The sequence below is a fragment of the Tamandua tetradactyla genome, chromosome 10 (genome assembly GCF_023851605.1).
Source record: "Tamandua tetradactyla isolate mTamTet1 chromosome 10, mTamTet1.pri, whole genome shotgun sequence".
In the NCBI taxonomy this organism is placed as follows: Eukaryota; Metazoa; Chordata; class Mammalia; order Pilosa; family Myrmecophagidae; genus Tamandua; species Tamandua tetradactyla.
The window spans coordinates 7,337,564-7,352,969 of record NC_135336.1 but is presented as its reverse complement, the minus strand read 5'-3'; positions in this window follow the sequence as shown (position 1 = coordinate 7,352,969).

The following is a 15,406-nucleotide window of genomic DNA, read 5'->3' as shown; positions in this document are numbered from 1 at the left end:
AACTGGAGGCCCTTATTCTGAAGAATAGATGACTTAATAAAGCCATGCCATTGTCTCCAAAGATCTTGTGGATTTCATGGGAAAGAGAGGACAGACTTGTGAGAGGCCTTGAGAGGCCTCAGAAGGCACAACTTGGCCAGTGGTAGAAGTTACAGGTAGACAGATATTGACCAATGATGATTCTGATAGTCAAAGCCCTCAAAAGATGAAGCAAGCTGTCTTAAGGCAGAGGTTGGAGAACTACTTAGGAGCAGTGCACAGGGAAAGAGTTTGGGGTTGGCAACCTTCAATGTTCTAGGCAGGACCCTGAGTTGTTGTGAGACCCAGGCGCATCCAATCTTCTCATGATCAGGGTTGCTGGAACAGAAAGTCTGGAGGGAGTGATTGTGGAGGAGAATGGTTTGGCTCCAGATGTGAGAAGCTCAAGTGGCCCTGAACCCCGACATTTGGTCCTTTCATTTGTGCGCGATAACCCCATGGCTGATCTTGAGCTAGAATGTTGGGGGCAAACTGATATCACTTATTCTTTTGAGAACCACAGACTCTCTACGTTTATAACTATTTAGTGAGCCCCATTTAGTCATCGAACTGCAGACTCCTAGAGCTGGAACTAGAGGGCCACTTAGAGATCATTTGGTCCACGCTGTCTCCATTACACTTGAGAAAAGAGAGTGAAACATGCGATGTCAATCACAGCACCAAAAATACCAGAGTTGGAAGAGGATGTTAGGACCCATCTGGCCATGCCCCCTTCATTTTCTTGAGACCTGAGAAGGGAAGTGATTATCCAGAATCATAAAGTGAGGGGTGTATGAGGTGGAACCTGCAGCCTAGTGCCTTGTTTCTTAAAGTAATATTACGCATTATACTTTCAGTTTTCATGGCAGATCTCTTCTACTGGTGAAGGTATCCCTTGCCTGGGCCCTGTCTCTAAAAGGAGCAACCATAGGATGGAAAGAGGCTGTAGCTGAGCTCACAGAGGGTCAGCTCCAGTACACATGGTGCCACAATTTCCCAAAGCTGGCTCAGGAAGGCTTGTGCAGCACCACTGTGGCTCTGTGGAAAGAATTCTCCAAGCACGCAGCAAAATGTAGGTGTTTTATAAGCTGCAACTCACACTACTGAGGTTCTCAGATAAACAGACTAAACGTTCTTTTGGGTAATTCTAAATATTAATCACTCCCTGGGTTTGTTTTGTGTAAGTATTTGTGTGTTGGAGAATTAAAAAAACAGATTTAGCATTATGGGGTGGAAATAGAATTTATCATTCCCGAGTTGAGATTTTTTAATGAGGTGAAGAGAGGAAAAGCATTGAGCAACTTTCTTGTGCTTCCCCTTTCCTTCCTTTCTACACTTTTCCTTCCTTCCCTCGCTCCCCTTTGTGTTTCTCCTTCTTTCTTTCTTACCTTCTGACTTTTTCAACTCATGGCTGCAGATGTTCATCAATTGAAAAATGAATTCCTCACTCTAATAGCAGGTCTCTAGAGCTCTAATTTAAGGGTGCCATGTTCTGCCTTTCAGCTTCTTTGCCCCTCTCAGTACACAGCCCCCTGAGAACAGGGCTGTTGAACACTGTTTCTTTGGAACTCTATGCTCAAAGCTCATGTAAAATCCCTCTTAAATCTGACTAACACACTAATTTGCTCTGAAGTCATTATCTCTGTAAGGCCCAGCATTTGCAGTAACAAATGCCTGAGGTTACTAAATGCCTGTCCTGCCTGTTTCAAAATTCCTCTTTGCAATTGCTCACCACTCTTTGAGACATTTTCCTTTCTCCACTGGAATTTTCCATGGAGCACTTGACCCCAGAGATGAATTTTTCTAGTGAGGAAATGTATCTATTGCATCTATAATTTTTTTTTTTAAATTACAGCCATGCTTACCAGTTTTTTTAGGGGGAAAAAAAACAACCCCAAAGCAGAAGACTCAACTCTTCAACATCTAATTGCTCTAGGAAGTAACCCTGTAAGGTAGGAACCAATTTCACCGAATCTACTCTAGAAGAAATAGTTTGGAAACTAGTGATGTTAGCTGAGAGAATGTAATGAATGTGAAAGAGCAGAGGTGTCTTTGGGATCCAAGGCCTGGACCCATCTCTGGTTTCCATTCCTTATAAACTAGACTGCCAGTTTATAAGCTGTGTCACCTTCAGCAAATGATTCAGCCTCTCTGTGCCCCAGTTTCCTTCTTTGTAAAATAGTGACTATAATGCTACCTACCTCATAACTTTGTTGTGAGGATTAAATGAGTTACAAGGGCTAAAGTATGGCGAGAGGCCTTCCCTGGTTACAGAAGAGCCAAAGGAGAGGCCTAAGTGCTGGAGTGAGGTGCATGGGTAGAGGGCGGGACAGTGAGGAGAGAGGTCTTCTGACCTGGGCTGGGTTATAGCAAAGAGCAGGAGCCCAGGGCTGGCCAGACTTGCTCTCTGAGGGCCTTTACAACATCAGACTGAGGATGCCTCAGAAAGCTGGGATTCCCTGTTCTCAAGTGAACAAATAGAACTCACAGCTGGGGGTGGAGATAAGGACACAACCATTATTTCAGAAGTTAAGGCACAGAACAGATTCTCAGGACTGGAAAGAACATTCACCTGCAAGACAGGAGAGTTAGACCTTGTCTCAGCCTCCTAAGAACTTGCTATTGGTCTGTGTGAAGGTAACTTACCCTTTCTAAAGCTCCATTCTCCTGTAGCTAAATAAAAGGTGGGGGGCTGGATTATTAGAGTCTCTCTTCTGGCTCTGACATTCAATGATTTCTGATTTCTGAAGATTCTTCTTTGTGCATAACAAGGACAGAAAAGAAAAAAGAAAACCCTTATGATTTAAAAGAACTAGTGAACTGTACACGGTTTCTAGCAATCCCAGGCAAATGTTTCCTAACAGTAGCAGCTTGCTTTCCCCTTATGGAATATCTGTAGAAAAGGAGGTACAGATTGTAAGCAGGAAGACACTTGAGACGTTGAATATCTTTGAATATCTGATCAGAAAAGGAAAAAGGGAAATGGCATTTGATGTTAATTTGATTCATTCAATAAACATATGTCAAGTGCCTACTGTGAGCCAGTGTACGCAGCCCACATGAATCCCACTTGATTTGGGTCCTCAAGAAGTCACAGTCTGGTGTAAAAGAGACAGATATGGAATATAAAATCAACTCTACAAAAGAATGCAATAAGAACTGGAGAAAGGAGAGTTTAACCTCAACTGAGGGGATTAGGAAAAACTTCATACAGATTGACATATGAATTGGCCTTTAAAGAATGAGTAAGATTTTCATAGATGGAGAATGGGGAGTGGGGATATTCCAGGCTGAAGCAATGACATGAATAAAGGATTACAGGTGGGAAAGTCTGGGTGTTTTTGGAGCAAAGAGGTAGACCACGTGCTAAAACGTGGAAGCATGGGCAATCTCAGAAAGGTGACTAGAAAATTATCTGTTTGTTTGTCTGTTTAGTGGCTTCAGTTGTAATTCACTTTTCTTATGGCTCTTATTGGTGATTTTTACCCAATTCATTTTGAGGGACAGAGAATGGTTATAAGATACTTAAGAAAACAGTGCCAATATTTATTAATCCAGCTGAGACATTTTGCAGAAGTGAGGAGCACACAGCTGTGTGGACATGGCTTCTATCTATCCGAAATGGATCTGGCATTTCATTCTTTGGCTGGTTATTCAGACTAAGAAATCTATGGTAGTACTCAGTGTGGAAGATTGGAGGGTCTCAGTAATTATGATCAAAGAACTTGGACGAGTCACTTTATAACTCCAGGTCTTTCTAGAGAATGACTTGGGTCAAGGTGATTTAAAAAAGTAAAGATTCTGTAGCCATATATTTAAAGCTCAGCTGGCCCTGTCACTGATGGACTCTGTGACCTTGGGCTCAATCACCTGACCTTTCAGTGTCTTAGCTTCTTCCTCAGAAAATTGTGGCAATGGTCCAGTGTACTGAGTCACCGTGGGAAGCCCCTGGTGGAGTGTGGAAAGACTGGAGCAGGAGTTAGAAAAGGAGGTTCCTGGAAGTAGGCCTATGGGTTACTCACACAGAACTGAGGCTCACCATTTTCCTTCAAGTAGGCCTACTCTAAGTATTGTCTACATTCTAGGCTTGTATGAGGATAAAAGAGGTCATGAATATGTAATAAGCTATAATGAGATTACAAAAATGTAAGTATCACTGAGTATCTAAAAGTTAGTACTATTTGGGACACCTCTCAAGCATACACATGGAGTATATTCAATCAAAAGAAAACAACTTTACTAGACAAAGTGCATACATTCATATGTTTAGCACAAATTTCTCCTTCAGGGCAACAATCAGAAAAATTTAGGAAAGTGACAACTGACTTGGAGGATTGAAAGGAATAATCTTTCCCTCAATAATGAAAAAAATTCTAAATTTTAGATAAAGAAAATATACATATATAATGCAAAAGTTCTGTGAAGTTCCAGCTTAGCACAAATTGTTGCAATCTCGGGGTTGAAGGATGCCTTGGAAGTTAACCCTTCCACACAGAGGTGCAAGCGTCTTAGGCACAGGTTGTGCCAGTTATTTGAGGAAGTCCTTTTCCCTTGGGGCAACTAACAAGTTCATAGGGTTTTCTTGTGTGGAGCCAAATTCTGGTCCCTGAACTTACAGAATCTCAGAAATTAAAAAATGAAAGAGCCCTTGAAGTTCATCTAAACTTACCCCCACAGGAATGAGGAAACACAATTTACAACCCAAATTCACAAGGGGTCACCTGGCCTATGCCTGAATATTTCTCCTGATGGGTTTCTCAGCACTCCAAGGAAAGACCTATGTGATCATTGAGAGGTCTACCCATTAGAAATGATGTACCTCTTTCTTTACCCTAGTCCTAGCTCTCTCCTTTAGACTCAAATAGCTGACTTTTCAGAATGTTAACTTTGCAGAGAAAGTCTCATCTACCTTTGATTTGATTGCCTTTCAGATGCATGAAACATTGAATTGTCTCCTTTTTTCAATGAATGAGTCCTGGTTCTTTCAGGCATTCCTCATTTACCTCTTTCCCCAAACCTTCCTTCCTCTGAACCCCTGCTCTTAACCTCTCATTCAACTGTCCCACCCCAATGCTGTCCTGTTTGAGTTCTACCCATTCATTGAAGACTGGGCCACATGTCCCTTCTCTAAGGCACTTTTCTGATTCCCTCCACCCCTAGAAATGAGCACTCCTTCATTCAAAGTTCAGTTAAGCTCAGTGGTCCCCCCTCGTCATTTTCTCCCTTTCCTACATATCTGTGACTATATATTGAAAGGAAAGGTAACACTTTCCTCTGATTGAACTACATTTGGGGGAGTGTTGAAATTATCATTCACCTTCCATTTGAAGACTATAATCAAGTTGTATTTTCTGCCTATCAGCCTAGGCTAATTGACTTAACATTTATACCCACAGTTGGTAACACTGGAGAAGAACCATCATTCCCTGACTTAACTGCTATAAAAAAATTTAGATGGGTTGGTTGGCTGGCATTATGTGAGAGGTCATATGCTGTCATGGGCAGAAATCAGAAGACTTAGGTCTCAGCAGAAGGACAATCTTGCATCTGTTGCTTAATCTTCGTGCCCCTTGTTTTTTTCAACTCTAAAATGTCAATAATAATACCCCTAACATAGGGCTGTTTTGAGGATCAAATGAGGTGCTTAGATGACAGCGTTTGGCTTCTAGGCTCCAGAAAGTTTGCATAAAGTCAAGCAATGTAGAATTAGAATTCTGTATGGACACCCTAAATTAGAGAAGTTGACGTGAATGTTCAGGAGTATGCTTAATTGAGAGAAAGTGAGTTCTCTGACAGAAGAAAAGTAAACAGCCATTATACAAGAAGGAGGATGACTGCTTATGCTCAAAATAAATAACAGAGCACCATATAAATATAAGGAGGTATTATGTGATGAATAAAAAACTAAAAATTTGCATAAGTTTAACATTATTCAGTGATACATTATTTTCAAAATTCCTTAGGCCTTGCTTGGAGTTCTTTGCTCAAAGCCACAGTGGTGTAACTTGAAGCAAGATCGAACACATCAGAGCTTCAGTCTTCTCAAGTGCCAAATCTAGATGTTTGGAATAAATAACCTCCAAAATCCCATCCAACTCTTAAATTCTCGGACTCCAGCATTTTTAAGTCAATGTAAAACCTTTTGGATTGAATAGACACATTTATGAAACAATATAATGAGCATTGAGAAATGCTGTGGAAGAGCTATCTCAATACTAGCTGTCAAGTCTCAGAAAGAATATTACTGTATGTGTGTGTGGGGGGGATTGGTGTATTGTGTGTGTGTGCATGTGTGAATAGCTTTTTGTTTATTTCCGCTGAAGACAGAGCCAAAGCAAACAGACTTAAGTTGCATAAGGGAAGTCTTTCCAACTTTCTGAAGTGTGTAACTCAGAAACAGTTACCAAAGTGGGCTTGGGAAATCAGATCTTTAAGAACAGCAGCGCAAAGACGTTCAGCAAATGGTTCTGCGAAGATCTCACCTGCCTGTTGGCTCTCGGCATCTCTCTGTACTAAGTTGGTTGTCAGGCACTTCCTGGTGCTGTATCCTGACCTCATTCTAGTTTCCCTCACTTTTACTCAATGTTATTAGGAGGTGTGACTCAGAGCCAAATGAAAAATCTAGGTTCCGAATTGCTTATTGTTTTATTATTACAAGTTAGATGACACTTCGCATGGTGGTAGTGTGCTTTAGAATGAGTTTCATCAGCTGTTCCTTATAATTTTTTTAAGGCATATTTGTTGCCAACCCATTTTTAAGATGGAAATGCTAACATCCACAGAGGCCAAGGCAAAGTCGGAGATGACACTTGAATGAATGGCCTCCCAGGCCTGACCCCTCAACTTGGTCTTCTTCTCCAAGTTACCTGGTAAATCCAATTAAATCCTAATAGGTCCTCTTTTAACAGATAATAGAAATGGAGTGTGAGGGTCTGAGGGTCCGGGAAAGAGGTAATGATCACCACAGACAACTTTACAATGCACACCCCAGAGCCAGAAACGGGAGTATGGGAAATCCAGTTGAAGGCCTTAAGCATTTGATGTCACTGGAATCCACGCAATAGGGTAGAACATGAAACACGGTCTCCTGCCTTTGCCGAGGTGTGGGACCTCGAAGCCTAGAGCCAAGGAGTTATGCAGATCTGTCCTATAAGCCCTTCCTTGAAAAACCAAGAGTGACTTAGAGACGAAGAATGTGAAGCAGAAGTGGTATGCAGAGACCTGGGTTCTCGCTGTGGACCTTGGGCAAGTCTCTTCCTGCCTTGGGGCCTCAGTTTCCTTCTCTGTGCTGAGGAAAGTCTGTGGGTTTTGGGGAGCGGGAGTTGTGGCCAGTTTTTAGGAGGGAACAACCTCTGTGCACTGTGGACAAGTGGATGTTTCTGAAGGCAGGTGCTGTTACAAGGTGGGTCTGACAGCCTCTGGAGGGTTATGGGTGTCAGAATCATTCAGATTTATCAGAACACAACTGCATTTGTGTGCAGTGCCATGTACTAGGGTTAGACTCAGCTGCAAGTAACCAAGACCTGAAAAAATAATGCCGTGGACAAGAGAGAAGTTTATTCCTCCACCTCTATGGGGGGCGGGCAGGGTAATGCCTGCCCTCTCCACCCACTCCCCACCCCAATATGTCTATGTCCCAATCCCCAGAGCCCATGAGTTTGTTAGGTGCATGGCAAAGTGAAATTAAGATTACAGATAGAATTAAGGTTGATAATCAGCTGACCTGAAAATAGGGAGATCAGTCTGGATTGTCTGAGAGGGACTGATATTACTACATTAGTGTTTTTTTTTTTTTTGCAAGGGCAGGCACTGGGAACTACACAGGTTCTTAAAAGTGGAAGAGGGAGTTGGAATGGAGAGCCATGGTGACATGACCCTACATTCCTGACTTTGAAGATGTGTTGATGGGGCTATGTTTCTAGGAATAGGGGTAGCTTCTAAAAACTGGAGAAGGCAAGGAAACAGATTTCCCGCTAGAGACTCCAAAAAGAAAGGCAGCCCTGCTGACATTTTGGTTTTAGTGAGATCTGTGTCAAACTTCTGACCTCTAAAACTATAAATTAAAATTTTATGCTTTAAGCCACTGTTTGCAGTAATTTGTCAAAGCAGCAATAAAATTAATATTAAATAATATAAATAGAATATATCAATTAATTAACATAATAAATAATGCAATACTATAATTAATATAGCTAATAAAATCATAGAAATGAAATCTGAGGTCAGCAGCCCAGAACTGACACAGCACTCCCACAGATTGGGAAGCCTGCCTTCAGCTCTCTTGTTGGTCCACTGTGTGGCTTCCAATTGCAAGGTCACATCAAGGACAAAGATGACAACCATTACATCTCCAAACTGCACAGCAGAAAGGATGAAGAAGAGAGAAGATTTCCTTCTACACAGAGCTTCTGAAAGTTTCACATTTATCTGCACACTTCTAACCGACTAAGACTTAGTCACATGGACTCATCAAGCTGCAGGATGGGTGGGAAATTCAGTCTTTTAGCTGACAGATTTTGTTCCCAGCAAAAAAATCAGGGAAGTTACTGAAAAGGAGAAATTGAAGTTGGAAGGCAACTAGCAGATGCTGTGGCACAATAATGACCACCTTTTCCCCACTGTAAAACAAAGTTTTAAGGATCTGAGTCAAAGCCTGCTGTTGATGCACAGTGAAAAAGTATATAGACTCTCAGCACTTCATTTTCTCATCCTCCAATCCTTTCTACTTCACCTAACACACCCTCTTAGCATTCACTAACTTTTAGAAAGCTACAATGCTTATCACCTCTCCATCTTGATTTCCCCTGTCTTTGTCAGGCAGAGATACCTCACCTCTTCTCTGGATTATTACACAGTCTCCTATCTGGTTCCTGCCTCCAGCCCTATCTCCCTCCAATCCATCCTCCCTTCACATGAAAACTCTTGCATCTGGTTGTCTTAATTTACTCACAGCCCCTTGCTCCTTTCACCCTTGCATCAGGCATCTGTGTCCTACCATGTCTTTGAATCTGCTCCCCCATTGTCACTCACCCATCATCTTTCTCAAGCTCTCTCCTTGATGTTTATAAGGCATATGGCAGAAGTAAACAGAGTAGATGCAATTATCCCCAATTTCTTGCAAATAGGAAAATGAAGCTTAGGGAGATGAGGGGACTTGCCCAAGATCATAGCTGGTCAATGGCAGTATTACAATGTTAAAGAGGTGCCTGGCTGAGTGTTGGCTACCTAATTTTACCAGAGACCAATTCCATTGCTAATCAGGCCACTGGATGGGAAATGATTTGCTCATCATATTATGGGCAAGTTTCCTCATTTATCAAAAAGATTGTGGTAATTTATTTTATTTCTGTAATATGGAATTCTATGCACAGAGGATAAGGGTGTGAAAGGAAGAGATAGAAAACAAGGGTAAGGGCTGACTATGATAAGGTGTGCTTCTTTATTTCCAGTATTGCATTGATATATTCATATTTTTTCAAACAGAACTTATGAATTTCTCCATAAATCTAACTTCTTTCCTGATCATCAAGGTCTCTATTTCTGTGTTGCCAGGGTAAAGCAACTTCCTTTTATTCCTCCCTCTCTCTCACCAGCTCCTTCCGCCTATCACCCTCCCCCCACCATCACGTTATTGCCAAATCCTATGGATAATAAGTCAGCAATGTGTCTCATATCTATTTCCTTCTTGCTATTCTCAATGCTCTTGCTTTATTATATTTTGGTAGCTGCCCAGTGGTCTATGTCCCTCTTGCATGTCCTTCCTTCCTTCCCGCACATACTGCCAAATGAATCTTTCTAAAATGTAGCTAATATCATTCTACAAGAACCCTGCAATGGCTATCTCATTACTCCACAGCACAGTCCAAACCCTGACCTTTCCTACTTTGTTGCCTTGGTTCATGATATGTCCTTTAAATGGAATTCCTTTGGCCTACCATATCTCAACATCAAAATAATACACAACCTTCAAAATCTGGCTCAAATGACACTTTACTAATCAAACCTCCGATACTCTTCCTCACTTTCCAAAGCTGCAAACAAGTCCCACTCTTCACCTCCGAGGCTCTAGAACTAATTTTTCTATCTGCAATTGTAGTTTTATTTGCATAATTATTTGGCTAGGGGTTACCTCCCCCAATCCTTTGCATAAGTTCCATGAAGACATGGACCATGTTTTTTTGGATTGCAGCTTTATCACAAGTGTACAGTGCCTGGATCATTGTAGGCACCCCATATTTGCCGAATGAATGAATGAGCGAATGAATGCATCAGTTGGGTTAGTTCCTATGATTGCCTGGCAATATCAGTATCACCTGGATACTTTTTATAAGTGTTGGATACCCCTCTATCCACCCAAAACTAACCAAGCAACAAAGAAATAAATAGAAATCATTCCAAATGAGAAGACCATGTTGGAGAGGAGTTCAGCATATTTTGAAAAAGCTCCTTAGTGACTCCAATAGCAATAGCCCACCTTTTCTGGTTCTGCCCCTGATAAGGGCTACAACATTTATTTTCTATGCTGTATGTGATGGTTTGAAGCTGTATGTACCCCAGAAAAGATCACATTCTTAAAGCTAATCCATTCCCATGGATGTAGACCTACTGTGAGTGGGACCTTTTGATTAAGTTTATTTCAGTTGAGGCCTGCCCTAAGTGGGTCTTAATCCTCTTACTAGAATCCTTTATAAAAGGATGAAAAACAGAGAACGAGAGAGAAGCTGAGAGAAAGAGAGACACCCAGAAGTCAGAAAGAGACACTCAGAAGCTCAGAAAGAAAGCCACAGATGGAGCAGTCAGAAACTGAAAGGAATGAAACCCGGGAGGGAAGGACCAGCAGATGCTGCCATGTACCTTGCCACGTGTAAGAGGACCCCCCGATCGCCAGCAGCCTTTCTTCAGGAAGACAATATTTCCCATCGATACTTTGATTTGGACATTTTCATGTCCTCAGAACTGTAAACGTGTAAGTTAATAAATCCCCATTGTTAAAAGCCAGTCCATTCTGGTATACTGCATTTTGGCAACTTTAGCAAACTAAAATGCTGTATTAAAGTCATTTGCATGTGTACCTTTCTCTGCCCATCTAGTTCTAAACTCTTAAAGTACTTGACTGTATCTAGTTTATCTCTTCCATATGCCCAGCTACTGGGCATAAGCATTTGGGAAGTGAATGATGAAGAATTTTTTGTTATGCAGGACATATAAATTTAGGAAGCATTATTGTCTTCCTTTGCCAGGAGAAAACTTGGTTTGGGGATATTTAAACAGCCCAACCTCTTGCCTTGGTCAGAAAGACTCCTTTTGATAAAGAGAATGCTTGATTTTATATATATATACATATATATATATATATATATCCTTTTATATATATATAAAAGGTTCATAACAAGGGCCGAACATTTCAAAAGGCCAGCAGATGGGCCCTGCAGGTGGCCTGCACTGACTAACTAGGATGCTTTCAACTGCCCATGCTAAAATTGGTGCTAGCGGCTAATGTCTTGCTTGTCTGGTCTCATTAGACAGTCTTTCTCTTTCTAAGATGTGTCACAGGAAAAGAAGAAAGAGAAATGAGGAGAGAAAAGACAGCTGTTAGGTTGCCACTGGAGAGAAGCAGGTCTAAAGATGAAGACTGTAGTTGAAGGGCTGATCCGTCTCATCTTTCGTCCCTCTTTGTTGTAACTCCACACTCCCATGTCAAGCATCATTTCCCATTACGACCCTTCCAGAGAAAGGAGGTTGCCTTATTTATTTTTTTTTGCCTCCTCTAAGGTTCCAAAGGTACTTCTGATCTTTTTAGCTGCAACTAGCTGAGCTTGTTCCCGACCTCTCTTTCTCCTGCCATTCTCATGGAGAAGAAACATAAAGAAGAGAAGGTGACAGGCAGGCGACTTACTTTACAGCCGGAGTGGGGGAACGCTTAGCCCAAATTAGCATCACAGAGAGAGTTTGGAGGCTTTCCTTCCCGATACTGCCACTAGAGTCCTGATCACAGCGGCAGCCTGAAGCTAATGCCGCGGGGGTGCTGGAAAGAGAGGTACAAATACTAGTGTGGTTAACTTTCCATCCTACACAGAGGAAGGCAGAACGACGGTGGAAAAACTATAACAAGTCACAACAAATAGTGGTTAATCCAAAATTCGTAGGTGTTTATGTAAACATCTACTGAAGCCATATTGCAGAGCCTGTTGGGGTCTGAAAGAAACTGGCTCGAGAAGAAACATTCAGTACTGATTTTCTACACAGTGGGTAAGTGAGAATCTACACCATTCACTTGAATGAAGTTTAATTGAATAATTGAGGTATTTTTCTTTATACGTCCTATTATCGAAAGAACACTTAATTCAGATTTGGTTGGCTATTGGTGCACTGATCTCAAACTCATCCCCCCCCTTCCCTCAGGGAATAGCATTGGATTAAAAGGCAGTTCAGGGCATTCCAAGAGGAACTGCGATGATCTGCTCTAGGAGGGCTGGTCACAACAAGAATTACTGGATATCATGGACCTTTCTCTTCTGAGTCATTGACAAGTGGGAGGAGACGAGACACCAGGTTTAAAATTGTGACTTAGACTCTGGCTGATCAAGAAGTGTAGACTCTATTGGATTGTCAACAAATATGCCCCCGACCGTCCTTTATGGAGAAAGGACTGGGTGGCAGCAGTGGAGTTTCCTCCTCAGCACAGCACAATGTCCAGCCTAGAGAAATGACTTTTGAGAGTAGACTTCCAGGCTAGGGAGATGGTGATATGTACCACACATATGCATAGCAACACACACACACACACACAAAACCCCTTCAGCATAGGGAGTTAGAGAAGAACTCTAAAGGTTTCAAGGACTATCCAAAGAACCAAGGAGAATCCTCTACCCTTGTATGGATAGGTACCAAGTCGGGAATGACCTCTCTTTAGTCATAGAAGTAAAGAGAAAGAACCCCAGCCTGGGATATTCTAAAAGTTTCTGCCATGTAAAAGAAGAAATACATTGCATTTAAGAAGCTGAGAGATTTGGATAACACTGACTTTTGGGCCCAGGCCTGCAGGTTAGCTGGCACATTCTGACTTCAGGCTTCCTGGTATTCAGCCCTTCTTTCACAATGTCTGTGACACATGAAGCCAGCCTCTGCAGAGACACTATTGAATTCATGTGAATTGGAATACAGGCCACTTTCACTGGACAAGAAGTCGAGTGCTCTCTGAGCTTTTGTGCCATTCACCTGGTAGAATTTGCACACATGTAGTCTGAGTCCCAGGCATGAGGAGGTGAACATTGTCTAATCTGCCTCAACAACCATCTCCTCTTGGTGTTTGTCAAAACCAAATGTCCTTACCCAATCTTGTCTTGTCTAAGCCTTTTCTCTAAGTCTGCTGTCATCTAATATCAGCTATTTATTGTTCAGAATGATTTTTCCCATTGCTGACCCTCTTGGAGGGGATTTATTATCTACAACTCATCATTCTCTCATGGTGAAAGGCTCCTATTAAAGAAGTCTTAGGCATCCATCAGTAAGGAAGAAGGATGCTTATGTTAACTTTGAAATTGCAATGTGAGGTTGTTGCCTACTCAGATACCTTTTGAAGAAAGGATCCCTTTTGTTCATGCATAGTTTTAGAAGTGTTACCCTCAGACTTTGATATGTATAACCCAAAGAAGCTTAGATGCTAGGGTCCCACTGCCTGGGCTTTATGTGCAGCAGGAATACTGTTAAAAGCTTTCTAGGCATTTCTGATCATTACCTTGATATGGGATCTCTGGTCTACTTTTTAAAATTTCCTAACATGTCTTAAAAATAGTGAATCTTCTGTTAAGATCAGCAAAGCAGCGTCTCACCCTCACACAGATCCTCTGGAAAAATCTACCCTTTCTAGGGACAGGACTAACATCATGGTGTAGGAAAGAGGGAACAACCTAAACTGCAGAGATGCTGCTCTGTCAATAAAAGACTATCACACCCTCAACCTCATTAATCTTTAGAACAGCCTTGGGAGGTAAACGCACACTCACACACTACACAAATGCATACACAACACCTTGAACTTGTGGGTCAATTTAAGGGGTAACCTGTGTTACCAAAACATACAATTTTATTGCCAAGAAATCAGCAACCAAAAAACCATTGACCCTTGTCCTGATTTAAAAGCTCAAGCCAGTCGTACCCTGGATTTTTTGTTAGCCTGAGCAGTGCTTTAGTAACATGAAACGAGTTGAATTGTTTCCAGAACATATTTGTGAATGCTGGCTAAGGAGGATGTGACACTCTGAAGGTGTCATTTTGGGGTCAGAAGGCTCCAAGTTGAGCAAAAGGAAGGAGTTTGGACTTTAAGAAGAAAACAAGGGATATTCAGATCCAGCTGCAAGAAAGAGCTGACTTTTACCAATAGGAACTCCTTTCTGACATTATCCACCAAACTAAAGGGGAATCCTTGGTCTCTATACAGCAGGAAGGGTGTATTAGTCTCCTATTGCCATGTAACAAATTACCACAAACATAGCAGCTTAAAACGATGTAAATTCATTATCATATAGTTCTGGAGACTGGAAGTCTACAATGTTTGGCAGGGCTACCTCATTCCTTCTGGAGAATCTAGAAGATAATCAGATCCCTTGACTTTTTTTTTTTTTTTTTTTCGCATGGGCAGGCACTGGGAATCGAACCCAGGTCTCCAGCACGGCAAGCAAGAACTCTGCCTGCTGAGATACCATGGCACGTCCTCCCTTGACTTTTTTATTCTAGAGGCTGCACATTTTTCTCATCACTTGACCGCACATCCCACCAATCTTTGCCTCTGTCACTACATCTTCTTCTTTGATTCTGACATTCCTACCTCTCTTCTCGTAAGGACCCTTGTGATTACATTGAGTCCACCCAGATCATCTGGAATTATCTTCCCTTCTCAAGAAACTTAACTTAATCATATCCATGAAGTCCCTTTTGCCATATGTGCTGGTTTGAGGCTGTTGTGTACCCCAGAAAAGTCATTCAGTATCATTGGGTGGAATATCTTTGATTAAGTTGCTTCCATGGAGATGCGAATTACCAATTGTGGATAGGCCCTGTTCATTAGGTGGTTTCCATGGAGATATGTCTCCACTCATTCAAGGTGGATCACTTACTGGAGTCCATTAAGAGCGAATCATTTTGGAAAAAGCTTCAGAGTTGACACAGACAAAGATGTTTGGAAATGCAGAAAGAAAATGCCCCTGGAGAAGCTTTTGAAATGGGGAGCCTGGAGAAAAAGCTAGCAGACACCACCAGGTAGCTTCTTAGCTGAGAGAGAAACCCTGAATGTCATCTGCCTTTCTTGAGTCAGGGTATCTTTCTCTGGATGCCTTAGTTTGGACATTTTCATGGTCTTAGATCTATAGACTTGTAACTTAATAAATTT